The sequence below is a fragment of the Micropterus salmoides genome, unplaced genomic scaffold (assembly GCF_014851395.1).
Source record: "Micropterus salmoides isolate LMB-PRFRI ecotype aquatic unplaced genomic scaffold, ASM1485139v1 Ms_hic_scaffold_13, whole genome shotgun sequence".
Classification (NCBI taxonomy): Eukaryota; Metazoa; Chordata; class Actinopteri; order Centrarchiformes; family Centrarchidae; genus Micropterus; species Micropterus salmoides.
The window spans coordinates 25,833,915-25,847,501 of NW_024040374.1; positions in this window are offsets into that span (position 1 = coordinate 25,833,915).

Consider the following 13,587-nt stretch of genomic DNA (forward strand, 5'->3'; position numbering starts at 1 on the left):
GAATGTGGTTTCTAATGAGGAAAACAGATACCACAGGAGCAAAGCAATGTGCATGATCAACCTACCATCTGGTCGTTACTAATGAAGAGGGCTTATCTCAGCACAAACTACACACAGCTTTCCGCTCTGCATTGTCACCTATACAATGCTTCTTTATTTTTAAAAACAAAAGCATCAGATTACAAAAACAATGGCAGCTTCATTATAACCTCATCTAAAACTCAGGTACTACTTTTAGACATAATGTTATAAAGTTTAGTTGCTATTAGTGCTGGGAGTCTAGTGTGTACACAGGAGGGTTTTGGATAACATGCATTACTATAGTTGCATTAAGTGGTGCTAAGAAGCATTTCCTGCATGTGCAAATGTTTTGGCAAGCTTTTGCTCAACATGAACCTGATCAGTGATTTTGGACTCCAATCACTGTTGCTGTGATGTCCTTCTCTCTTTTCACTGCACCTTCAGCTGTTTTGGGAAGTAAGACGACACCCCCTAGAAATTCCCCATCATAAGGTCCCAGATGAGACCGTCCCACCAGTTAGGGGGCAGGTGTGGTGGCCATGGATGGTGCTGAGTACTAGTGATTAGCCAGGCCCAGTAAGTGCTGGAGGGAGTTAAATGGGGCAGGCTGCCAGCTGCTGGTGTCTGATGAAGATGGTCTGGGGGAGGGAGTCATCCAGGGTGGGGTGGAGGCGGGGGTGGAGTTAAGAGGAGAGACAGAGAGAGAGAGGGGTGGGGGGTCCATTCTCTGACTCCCAGCTGCCCTGCCACATACAGAATGTGAAACATCCATCCAAAACCTGAGCACAGTTCTGCACATTTGCATTCACCTTTAGATTTAGCTGTATTCTCTGTGCATGCACGCTGGTGCGTATAGTGTACATGGGGAACAAATGTAAACATAAGAACACAAATATCAGCATGTGCATGAATATATTATCTGATCATGCACGTGGGTGTGTCATAGGATAAGTGTGAGAAATTAAGCACCCTTTATTTTAACAAGGTTACTGGTTATGTGGCTACTGTTGGTTATTAGGAAGCACCTGGCCCACTAAGCAATATCACATTTCACTGTGCTTGTATAGCTAGCTCTATTTAGGTCTCTGTCAGACTGAATGGCTGTCACACTGCAGCTGCAGTCGTCATAGCAACAGGTAATCTGCATTTCCTTTTGTGTGGTTGATAACCATGTTTGACTCTCTCTTAGTCTGTATGTTCGAAGGTTTGGGCAGAAAGCATTGATCAGCTCGTTTTGTTTGACAGACCTATCCATCAACCGTGATGACTCTATTCTGGGAGTCATGGGGTGTGTCCCGTCTCTTATAATACAATCTCAGCGTACAGGAAGTACGCCTCCTGTGTGCCACTCAACACTGGTTTTGCATTTCAAAGATGTCATCAGGCAGAGGTGCCACTGACCTACTTTCTCAGTAGAAACCACCAGATTCAAACAATGGCAGTAAAATCAGTTTTGTACAGTCTATATCAGGGGTTTTCAAAGTGTGAGTTGGGCCTCTCTAGGGGAGGCTCAGTGAATGGAAGTAAAACAATATTACATTAGTTATTAAAAGGAGATCACACAGAATAGCCTACATGTGTCAGAGTTCAGAGATACGGTAGTTTTTGGGAACTATTTTCTCCTGATCAGAGTCAGAAATGCCTTAGGACAGGCCTTTTTTAAAGCTATTTGGTGTAGTCAGAAGTTATGTCAAACTGCACTATTAGGCTATTTTGGCTCAAATGTTGATTGTTTATGAGATCAAATAATATAATCAGGATCACATAGGCATCCAGGAATTGAGTGAAACTTACCAAGTAAACTAAAGATGTGGTGGGAGGAGCGCAGTTTCCCAAGCTTTGTTTGAGGGGAGGCCCACAGTCTCAGACTTTGAAAACCCCTGCTCTATATCATTATACTATTGCTCATTTGTATGATATCAAACTACAAAAAAAACACGTGTTCTCATTCACCTGTAGTGGTTTCCACCTATGCAAACTGTTTTGGTTTAATTTGTCCAGGTTTTGAGATATCTCTCCCTGAGATTTCTGCCTCTATGATGTTGAATGGAATTTAGTTGGTGTTGCTCACAGCATTATAAAATGTCATTTTAGAATTAAACAGCAACATCTCTTCGCAGAATAAGCCCCTCCCGTTACTCTGGATAATTGAGAAGTCTGGCTAGTGCTGCTTTGAACGACTTCCTGCAGAAGAAATAGTCCCTAAGACTACTGTTCAAAGCAAGGTTGAATTATCCAGGGTAATGAGTACACTGATTCTGGAAAGTAATGTTGCTGAATTGTGCAATTAGTAAATTGATGACAAGTACAACCAAATCTATCTGCGTTTCAACATATCACTCAAGATAAATGGAAAAATATGCTTTTTTTGTAATTTGGGTGAACTGGCATTTTTACTTGTCATTGTTTTTCCATTCAGGCTTATACTGCCTGAGGTTGTAATTTTGCATGGCAGTCTGTAGTTTTAATGCCAGCTCATGGGACGGTTTTTGTTCAGATCTGCAACCAGCACGGCCCTCTTGAATGAGCAGTAGGTCGGTATCAGAGTGGCACATATTAGCATTTTATAGCCCACTGCAGAAGGCTTGCAGGACTGATTAGGTGGTTGGTTTCTCCGAGGCTGAAAGCCTGAGACCAGGCAGGCACATCTGTCACGCTTTGCACATATTAGATGTGTGGAAGGGTGTGATTCTCCTCGTCAGGCTGTATGTGACCTTACAGCAGTATAGTTAATTCAAAAGATAAATCCTCTGCTCAATTTACGATAGCTTTAATCATCTTTGATCAATTTTATCCCTTGTTCTTCGTCTCTCCTGACTAGTGCTCTTATCAGTAATCCTATTCCCAATATTCCCATGAGTGCGCTCTAGTAATTGTGTCCACATCACATCTGTCTACTCTCTCGACTTCTGCTTGTGTGTGTGTGGGTGTGTGTGTGTGAGAGAGAGAGAGAGAGAGAGAGAGAGAGAGAGATGGCATTATCTTAATGTCAGAGTAAATTTCCTTTGGTTGTTGCACAGAAGCCAGAGCAAACAGCAAAACATTCACATCAACAGATAACAGTCTCCAGCCTTCTGCTTTCCATAGGCCGTTTATTTGCCTACCCTCACATACGCAGGCTGTACAACAACAGGGGACTCAGACATATGGGGACGCCTGTAATGCTGTTTAAAGGAGAAAGAAAGAGGAAACCTGCTAAGCCACACACACAAGCACACAGGCAGCATGTTCCCTGATTCAGTCCATGAAAGCACCTGTCTGTAAGTATATTGCATTATTGAAGGTAATGTAATTAGGTGTGTGTGTGTCTCTCTCTGTCTGTGTACATGTGTGACTGTTTGTGCATGTGCATCTGCATGTGTGTCCCATACAATGTCAGAGGGCATCTCAAGTGTCCCCAGCACAGCGCTGCAGCTGGGATCAGAGGTCAACGATGACAGGTGTCCCTGTCCAGATGCCTTTTGGGAAGCCAGCAGGTGTAGGAAGAGCACGGATGTTAATGAAAACAGATTGATTATTTCTTACTGATCTTTATTCTTCCTTCACTGAAAGGGATCGTTAGCTAAAAGATAAATAAATAAAAAAGATTACATTTTTATTACCATGAATATTTGTTTCTTAAATCTCGGTATCAGTAATTCTCTGGCTCTTTTTATACCTCAGATGCTCTTAAAATGCAAATTCGTAACATTCATTGCCGAAAAATAATAATAATGCACTGAATAAAATTTAGTTGTACAGAAGTTCCAAACATCCCAAATGAACCCAAAGCTAATATTTGAAACTGTTGAACTGTTGCCTGTTCAAGGAACACAGATTTCATGCATTAGATAGATTGCATTAATTAGAAACTAACTAAAACACTCGTCAGTATTGTATGCCCTGATAATGTGCCCTTGATGATTAAACCTCAAATTATTATTATCATATCAAGCTCACAGCTTTACTATTTTTTGACTTACATCAAAGCCCATATGACCGAATATGAGAAAATAAGTTATTTTAAAAGTGCCTGTACTTTTCCATGTCAGCGCGTGTCAAGGGAGTCAAGGTGTCAAGGTGTCTGCTCTGAACTCAGAGCTGACATGCAGCTCTACCATATGATCTGCCTCATAAATGGCCCCCAACAGCAGCACTACATGGCTACTGGCAAATCACATTTTAGCGTGGATGGGAAAGAGTGAGTGTGTTTGTGTGTCAGAGTCCAGAGTACGTCACCCTCTGACTGCTCATTTGTGTTTGAGGACTGATGAGAGAAACAATAGAGGGTTTTCGCCTCATTCTCCCCTCAGCAGATGAATAGTAGATGTCTTGTGTTCACTTCAAAATACAAAACAAGTATCAGCTGGGAATTGGGGTGATGCAAATGAGCATCAGAGCTTCAGTTTCACTTTCTTGTTTGTATCTATCAAAACATTTGAAAAAAATATTTATACATGTAATATATATTTAGCAAAAGCACAGTGTGTCTTTAAATTGGCATCACATAGTCCTTCTGCCAGATTACATGTTTTTGTGTGGACAGTTTTGATTTGACATTTAAAAATTGAAGGACAAAATTATTATTAAAATGTATGCTTATTTTAGGTTTTCATTTGCATGTTTATGCTTTACAGAACCATTCTTCTCCTTTTTTTTCATAGCTGGTTCATTGTTATGGGGAGCTTTTGCTTTTTGTACTTTGTTGATATGGCAAAAATTGCATTCCTCAAAATAGCTTTATACTGCAAACACTGTGAGCATAGAGTATGTGAACCCAGGTAAAAGCGACTTCTGTGGAGCCCTCCACTCCACCTCTTTCCTACCCGAAGGATAACGCTATCTTCCTCATTTGAGCTGCTGAGGAGGTTGGAGCAGTACACATTACACATCACTGCCACTCAGTGGTAAGAATGGCTCCTGCATGACATGATAGGTATCTTCTCTCACCTCACATGTGAAAAGGCTTCCATCAACACTTTGAGATTTTAACGGTTTTAGATTATATTTTAGCGCAAGTAAATCTATCTGCGTTATAATTATCTGGAACAAGGTGTCATGACTACTCACCATTTCTGTTGCAGTAATCACTGGACCAACTTTATCTCTAACAATATCAGAGACTTGTTAGTAACACATAAGAAAGTGGTTGTACTGTGCAGCTGTTTGTGGCACAGCACATTCCTGCAAAAGAGCAATAATGCTCAGTGAAAATAAAATGGATAGAAAGTTACAATATATCATGCACAAATTCATTTTCTTTAAGCTGGTTGAACTGGTGTGAGAAAGGACAATGACAGTCTCCTGCAGAATACCAAAACCCAGTCAAGTATAGTTGCAGCTGGTATGAGACTGTGAGGCAAAGGCTGAACTCACATATCTTTGAAAATGATTGAATTGTGTATACTGCATATAAAATAGAATTGATTGTTTTCTTTGCCATCATATTCTACAGAACAGGCAAACAGATATATGTATCTGACATACAGGTGCTGAAGCAGGTGACAACCTGCTGTCTACCAGCCTACACCAGTCTCATTCTTAACTGCTGTCCCCCACACCGTATAGAAACCTGATAGTGTCCTGCAAGGTCTATTCAAATTAGCTTTCTTTCCCAACCATAGTTTAAAGGCGTGAAGTATCGTTCTCATCTCTCTTTTTTTGAAATTGTCCAAAATGTTCATTGTGACCGGTGCAACCTTGACTATCCTCCGTCCAGGTGACATGGAACATCAAATAAACCAAACAGGCTTTATCTGCTATATAGTAAACAGTCCCTTCCTCCCGGCCGACCCTCCTCTGGCTTTGTTGACTCGTCTGCAGCTCAGCTTGACACTTTATCCAATGAAGGCTCAGAGAAGGTTGGGGAAGGTGAATGGATACAGGCAGCTGGTCCAGATGGTGCCCTGAGCAGGTTTATTAGAGGGGTTTGTTTAAGATGCCGTGATAAAGCAAGTGAAAACTAACTTAGTGTTGCCGTAATTCAACCCTTGTCAGGTGTGCATGTCTTAGCTAATTCTGTTATGTTTAGATCTGTCCATCACTGTCAGAGACACAAACAGCACGTTTCATCTTTCGGGATTTGAGTACAAATACTGTATCTAAATCTATAGAAAGATCAAAGTTGCAACTATCCCTAAACCTAACCTTATTCTTTGAGAATGAGAATCTGTGGTCTGACAGACACAAACATTAGCCTAAGGGTTTCCCATGTATACATTTCTAATTTTGTATTTTTTTCCGTTGTGCTATGCAGTGCTGTAAAACAGTCTCGTCTTTTTCTTTTCTGTATCACAATGACACGCTCTGTCAACACATTACAGTACAAACAGTGAAAGCGTAACTGTGAATCCTGCCCAATCTCTTGCCATGTGTACATTTGTACTATTGAAATAGATTTTTGCCATACAGAAAAAGTGCAGCCATGTCATCAAAACTTTAGCCATAGTTTACATCAGTAAATACTTACAGAGGACACAGTTATATTGACAACATGGATAAACATTTTGACTATTTTGTGAGTGACAGTGACATAAAGACTTTTTCCGATGGCACTGACATGCTCACTGATAAATATTTACTTCTGAGAGGCAGAGTAAGGATTTTCAGCATATTTTTGCAGGTAATCCAATGTGTAGTGCTGTGTGTACAATCTGTTTCTCAATCCTCTTACTCTTTTGCAAATGTTAAGGATGGTTCGAGAAATCATACCAAAGTGAATGAGAAAAACTGTAACACTACAAATGTGATTCATCCATTGATAAAAAAGGGGAGAAATAAAAACATCATATGTACTGAATGTCTACAGTACAGTGGTAGCTTACAATACAACAATACAGTGCTTTAGTTATGTACAGACCAGAATAATGACAAAACATATCCACAGGTAAAGTAAGTATTATACTGGATTATATATGTGGGATATTTAAGCACATTTTGTTAGAGTCAAGTTAAGCTCTTCAGCCTCCAAGTGCCCATTTCTTTGCAACATCACACCTGGTGTGGTTTAGTATAGTTAACCTAGTCAGCAGTGGGAGGAAGCCAGAGCACCTAGAGAGAACCCACGTGGACAACATGCAAACTCCACACAGACAGGCCTGCAACGACCAAGGTTCAAACCCACGACCTTCTTACTGTGAGGTAACAGTGCTAACCACTGCACCACCCGCTGCCCAAGATTGCTTTCTATATAGACTATAGCCTACAGAAATGGCTGCAGTGTACATCTTTGGCCAGGAGGGAGCAGTGTTTCCATTCCTAATGCCTCAGATACTGCCTTAACAGACATGACATGATGGGAGCAAGGGAATGAATTCTTGGGGCCGCCCTAATACCACTTTGACTCTTATAATAAAGTCAACGAAACATCTTTTTATAATGCATTTAATTTATACGTTCTTCTGTCCAGTAAACTTGGGTTTAAGTTTCTCTCCAAGGGTTTGTGTACGTGTGTGTGTTTGTGCTCGTGCGCGTGTGTGATGGGTAAATTTGTTCATCTTTCATATCAGAGCTATAAACTTGGCTTGCTCCAGCAGAATGTGATATTGTTGCTGGAATGTTCTCTGAAAGGATTTTATGGTCTTTTCCTGTAAAGTCTCTTTTGGGACTAACTGAAAATCTTCCTCAACAGACAGTCAAGTCAGTTCTAGTATTTTTCTTGAAATTCCCCCTGACAACCACAGAACAAATCAAATAAAGTCTGAGCACCTCACTGGGCTTTCTCAAGTCCCTGTGATGATTGCAACGTTTTCTCCCCGCATGTTAGAAATCTGTGGGACACTGAGGTTAGACTGAGGTATCATCATTATTTACTCAACATTATGATGTGTTATGAAGTGCAAGTTGATGTCTCAGCGTTGTATTATTATAGAGCCTTTATGCTACAAATGCATCCACTTTTGGAATTCATGATTTACGTTTGATCTAAGTTGCCAGTTTGCTCTCTGTTTTTGATGGACCATAAAATATCACAGTAAATCCTGTGTCTTTGAAACTGTGGCAGAGAAATGAGAAACACAGGCTTTGCACTGTAGTGCCATACAATTGATCATCTCTCTGTTTACCAGATTATCTGAGGAAGTTGGAAATGCAAAACGTGCATTCAGAACTATTCTCTCTGTGTCTTTATGAACCTAATGTGCATGCGTGTGGAAAGATCAAACGTTTGTACTGGTATTTCAAATCTGCTCAACTATACTCCATGTCTGCATACACATAGGAGTTAATTATACAAGTTCTCTCTTTTTTGTGTCAAATAAGGCACAACCTATGATAAAGCCTTTCTGCAGATTTGCCTGCAGATTTGTATCCCAAAGTGCCTTGGGCTACATTTGTAGTGTGAATGAAATACTGGCAAGTATGTTATCCATGGGTCTTGCTCGTGTCAATGATCAGGTTAGTTGAAAGGGCGAACTTGTTAACAAACATTTGCCTACTTACACATCCAGCAGTTATGAGCAACATTCTAATTAATTTGGAGTCGCATCTGTGGCCGTCATCGATATTAACTCTCTGTTTTTGGTCTCTACTAACTCCTGAAGTAAATATTTGGCTCTTTAGCTGCTAAACGTCTGCTGTTGGCCACTGAGCAGGTAGTGTACAGTGGGTTTTTAGGGCTTTTTTTGCTCAAAAAGTATGTGTCGTAATGGCACAACGTAAGTGTTATTGCTCAATGCTCAACAATAGGGTTGGTCTGTTACATTATGTGGGTGTACCTTTATGTAATTGTGATATGCGGTCTTAGTTTTGTGTTTAAATAAAATAAAATAAAGCCTATAAAAATAACAATAGTAAAAAAATGATAAGATAAGGCACATACTGTTGTAATTCTTACGATTTCAGTCATGGTTTATTTAGCAACACTTGCGATTTCCATGGTGAAAGTGCAGCTACTATGTCAGAAATATAATAGGAGGGCAACTGGAATATGTGTTTACAGTGCGACCAATCTCACCTAGTAGGCTAGGTAGGCGATTTGAATCCTGAGAATTGAATGGCAGACTCCTCCACTAACAATGAACTCTACTATATAAAAAAGTAATTACAAAATGTAAACACATTGAGTGGCAAATTCAGAAAAATGACGACCATAAATCATTTTTAAAAATTGGGATTTCATTTCTTGAAAGATTATCACTTTAAATTTCTGTTTGGATAATATACATGTGAATGTCAGTTGTGCAATGTGTTACAGATGATGTAATGCTTTAGCTAGTTTGTCCTCCTCTTGTCTGTAGACAGAAAGCAGAGTGGGGAGAGCAGATCCTCCTCTACTTGTCTCTGCCTCCTCGCGGCTGTGTTTACAATGGGCATACCACGCCAGGAGCTGCTGCGCTCTAGAGTTTCACTAAAAAGGCCCGGGACAGACGCCTGTTTGAATCTGCCTCTGTGTGTGTGATTGTGAATCTAAACTTCGCTCTCTGTTTATGTCTCCCTGTCCCCTGAGTATTTTGGGCACCACTGACATGCCGCTCCCTCACTGGATAATAGGATAAAGTTGGACGCTGACACTGCTGCTCTCTTATTGGATAATGAAAGGAAGTTAGATGCTGCCACGACATGCGCTCTTCACTCGTGTCCTCTTTCATCTGGTTTCAATAGTGGCTTTTAGTCCTTCTATTAAGAACCAAAAGAGCTTTTGAAGAAACAGAGAGGATAAGTGAGTAAAAGGATGGCCCATAGACTAACTTGATCAAAGCTGAACCACTCATATCACTCAAATGCCCTGTACGTGTATCTGTATTTATCTCTGTAACGTACAAACCATAACCATACAAACTGAACAAAGCAGCAAAACCCTTCAAAATGGTTTCAAGTAACAAACACCTCAGGCCTGCCTTATCACTGCTCACAGGTTTATTTTGTATTAGCTGACAGAGGGATCTGTTGAAGACCAGGTGGGCACATGATAGGGTAAAACTCACACAGGATGTCCTTAACACAGCCTGGTTTCCCGTCACCATCCTTCCCTCCCTCATTCTTTCCCTTGAACTGCAACCTTCCTGCTGCCCTCCCACTCTATCTGGCTGATCACTTCTGGGATGATGCCTTCAGTGTCACCTGGTATGCAAACTACACATTTCGACCACAGTATCTATTAGAAAACATGGTAAGAGTGTAACATCCAGCTAGCCCAGAGTTCCCACATTGTTTCTCCTCCCTTCCCCCCCTCCAAGAAGAGACAACGGCGGAGTGGGGTGGGGTGAGGGGGTGATTGGGAGAGATGTTTACAGAGTGGATGTTTGCCTGGAGTGCACTCTTAGCTCGGCTAAGTTAATGATGAACTCAGTATTAGGTGGGTAGGCCGCTAAAAGGCAGACCTCTGCCTCCTTTTCTGCCGCTGTGACAGAAAGCCTCTCACAGTGTCAAAGGGATGCGAGGTGAGTGATGAAGATTACACCTCCCAGGCTCCGCTCAGCTCCATATGAATGCATTTCAGTCCAAAAAGATCTTACTTTCCATCCTCCCTGCATTAATGGATTACCTGAGCTGTTTGGGAAGTATAAGGAGATCAGTTAGGTGAGGCCACAGTCAGTGACATACTTATCCCCCAAAGCAAACAGACTAAGGCCAGTTAATGACCCGAAGCATGTATCTATTGTTCTGGACTGACCTGCAAACATCCCAAAGCCACAAAATGTTCTCAGAAATCATAAACTCACACAGATATTTACATAACTTTCAACTACTGACATTTTGATCATAGCTGATGTTAATGCACACAATCAGGGTGGAAAGCAAGGCCAGTGATATGGGTGACTTGATATCCAAAAAGCAAACAAGTAAGACCCACAATCTCCATGATTAACTCCAATAATAAACCATTAATTATAATTAAGTAGTTAATTGTGTTAAATCCCCATACTACATTATATTAGATTTTATTTGTCCAGGTATCTGTCTTCTACATGTCTCATTGTTCATTGCTCTTATTGCCCTTGCTCTCAGCATTTAAAAAGTATGGTAACACTTTATAATAAAGGCACAAAACATAGCATAGTACTGCTTAACTAATGCATGGATCATGGTGATTTAATGCATGAATGAACACAGAATGAATTCCAGTTGTTCACCTTTAACAAATGATCAAATCACTATGATGACTTTGATGACTGTGATTAGTTCATGCTTAATGGTTCATCCACAGTTGCTTCCTACATTCATTTACATGCCCCAAATGAGCTTGATGCAGGAAAAAGAAAGAAAGACACTTTGGTACCATGCGTTTGATCAGCCTCTCTGAAAGCATGGGTATTGTGACTTGATTTTACTTGAGGGGACACAAGACAGTGAAGTAATGATTAAGTAATGATGCACACTTTATGTATGCTCAGTTTATTGGGTGCTTCTTCATTTCTGTCCGTTCTCCCCCCGATTTATCAGATGAAAACAGCTAGATGTTTTTATGTCCACATAACTAGCAGATGTGAATGTACAGCATCTAACTGTGTAAGTGTGAAACAGGGCATTGCAAGATGAAAGCATATGCAGTTAAGTTGACTTTCTCAAATATAATAAAGCTCAAAAATGTACTAATTCTCTTCAGTAAATATGTTGAAATTAGCTTTTTTTTTTACTTGGATGTGAAGATGGATTAGTGCAGAGGTATTAGCATTACAGGAGCATTTTCCACCTCCTTATTCCCCTCCTCCCTCCATCTGTACTAAACTGTCCCTGGTGTGCATACATTTTCAGGATTCTGGCATGTAGCTGGGTCAGCGTGTGTGTGTGTGTGTGTGTGTGTGTCTGGGTTATTGTGAGTATACATGTCCCCAGAGTAGATTCGCTTTCACAGCTTGGTGGTGTGGCTAATAGCAGATTCAATTTGGCATCTATTTTAATCCTAAGGATGTGAAAGTCACAGCGGCACTAATCATGAACCTAGGCATCAATAACCCCAGCACACACAAATGTGTACCTGTGTGTAGGTTACATGTGCAAATACATCAGTAGTCCCTGTCTCGATGTTATAGAAAACAACATTAAAAAATAAAGTCCTACAGGATGTTATAAGCCTTTGTGCATTCTAACTGATGCTAAAAAGAAGATGTTATTGATGGGGCCTAAGCTCACTTTCCAACATCTTTGAAACGATTGTATTCTGTGCAGTCATTTGAGTCTTAGGTGATCCCTTTTGCTGAGCAAAACCTGTATGCAGAGGTTTTTTTTTTGCCATTTTTCATTTCACACACTACCACACTGTGTTCTCTGGGGCCTTGTAACAGCAGACGCTAGATGACGCTGTTGTACCAAATCTTGTCCAGCTTCTCTCTCCCTACAGTCTGCTGTCCAAATAATATCTTATTATTGATAATGAATGGCTAATCTCAGGCTTTGACATTTATAATCTTTATATATTTTCAAATACATTTTTCTCCCCCGAAAACACAGAGTATTTTATATATAGAACTTTACGTTTAAAGTGTACCTGCTCATGTATATATATATCTGCAACGCTGTTCTTCTATTCCATATTTATATATTTCTACATTTATTTATGATGACTGTATGTTTGTCTACGTGTAGCACCTTACCACCACAGCAAATTCCTCATATGTGTAAAACACTACTTGGCAATAAAGCTCCTTCAGATTCTGATTCTTCTGATTCTCTATATTATGTCATGAGTCGTTTTGTAAGTGTGTGTGTCACATTGTTCATATCTCATTTTAAGAGACTTTTCAACTGTGTCAATGTAAATAGCCTATGTCATATAATACAACGAATATTTTTATATATTTTTTATAATTGATGTTGAGCGTGGTTTAACTTGCAGCTTAAGATGCCATCTATCCAGATCCTGCAGGAAGCCGAATGCAACCTGCGGCCGTTCATGTGCGAAAATCTGCAGCTATATGACCTGAAAGACGGTCCTCCTGGGGAGGAAACGGCAGCATCCTCCAAATCTTGATTGCCTGCTCATCAGACGTGGACCCCAATCGAGCCATAAATTTGGGGCAATTCAGTTCCGAGACAGTCAGTGCCTCTTATCTTGGATAAATATTTGCTTCTCTGCGCTGCAGCCCGGGAACAAACAACACTAATGTCTCAGTGGGAATTTCCACAGTTGATCAGCAACTTTGCATTCATTTGTGCTACAATTGCGCGCTCATCTAAATTGCTCTGCAGAGGAAGTGCATTGTAATCGTGTTTTGCACACCCAAGTATCAGGGCCCATGATAAAACTTGCCTACGCGCTATAGCCCTGAGGGTTGCGTGACTTCTACAAGGCGCTACTGCCCAAAGTAATAATTTCAAGGGAGCATCAGAATAAACAGCAAGGAAATAATAAGTGTGAGGGGGAACCCCGCTGTCTTTAGATTTATGCTCTGGCTACATCAGACTGTCTACTTCTACTAATGTACTGTTACTAATGTAATTTTAAGTAAAGTTTAAAATAAATTTTTTGAATGTGAGAATATAAACTAAGATTTCAGGTGCTGATTGGTTGTTCTGTAGTCAATGGTTAAGAGTTTGGGGGCCAGTCAAACCTGTGAGCAAATTGACTGTTCCCTGCTTGTTTGTGTGTGTGTGTGTGTGTGTGTGTGTGTGAGTGGGCTGGTTCTGTGTCTTGGAGTCTTCCGACAG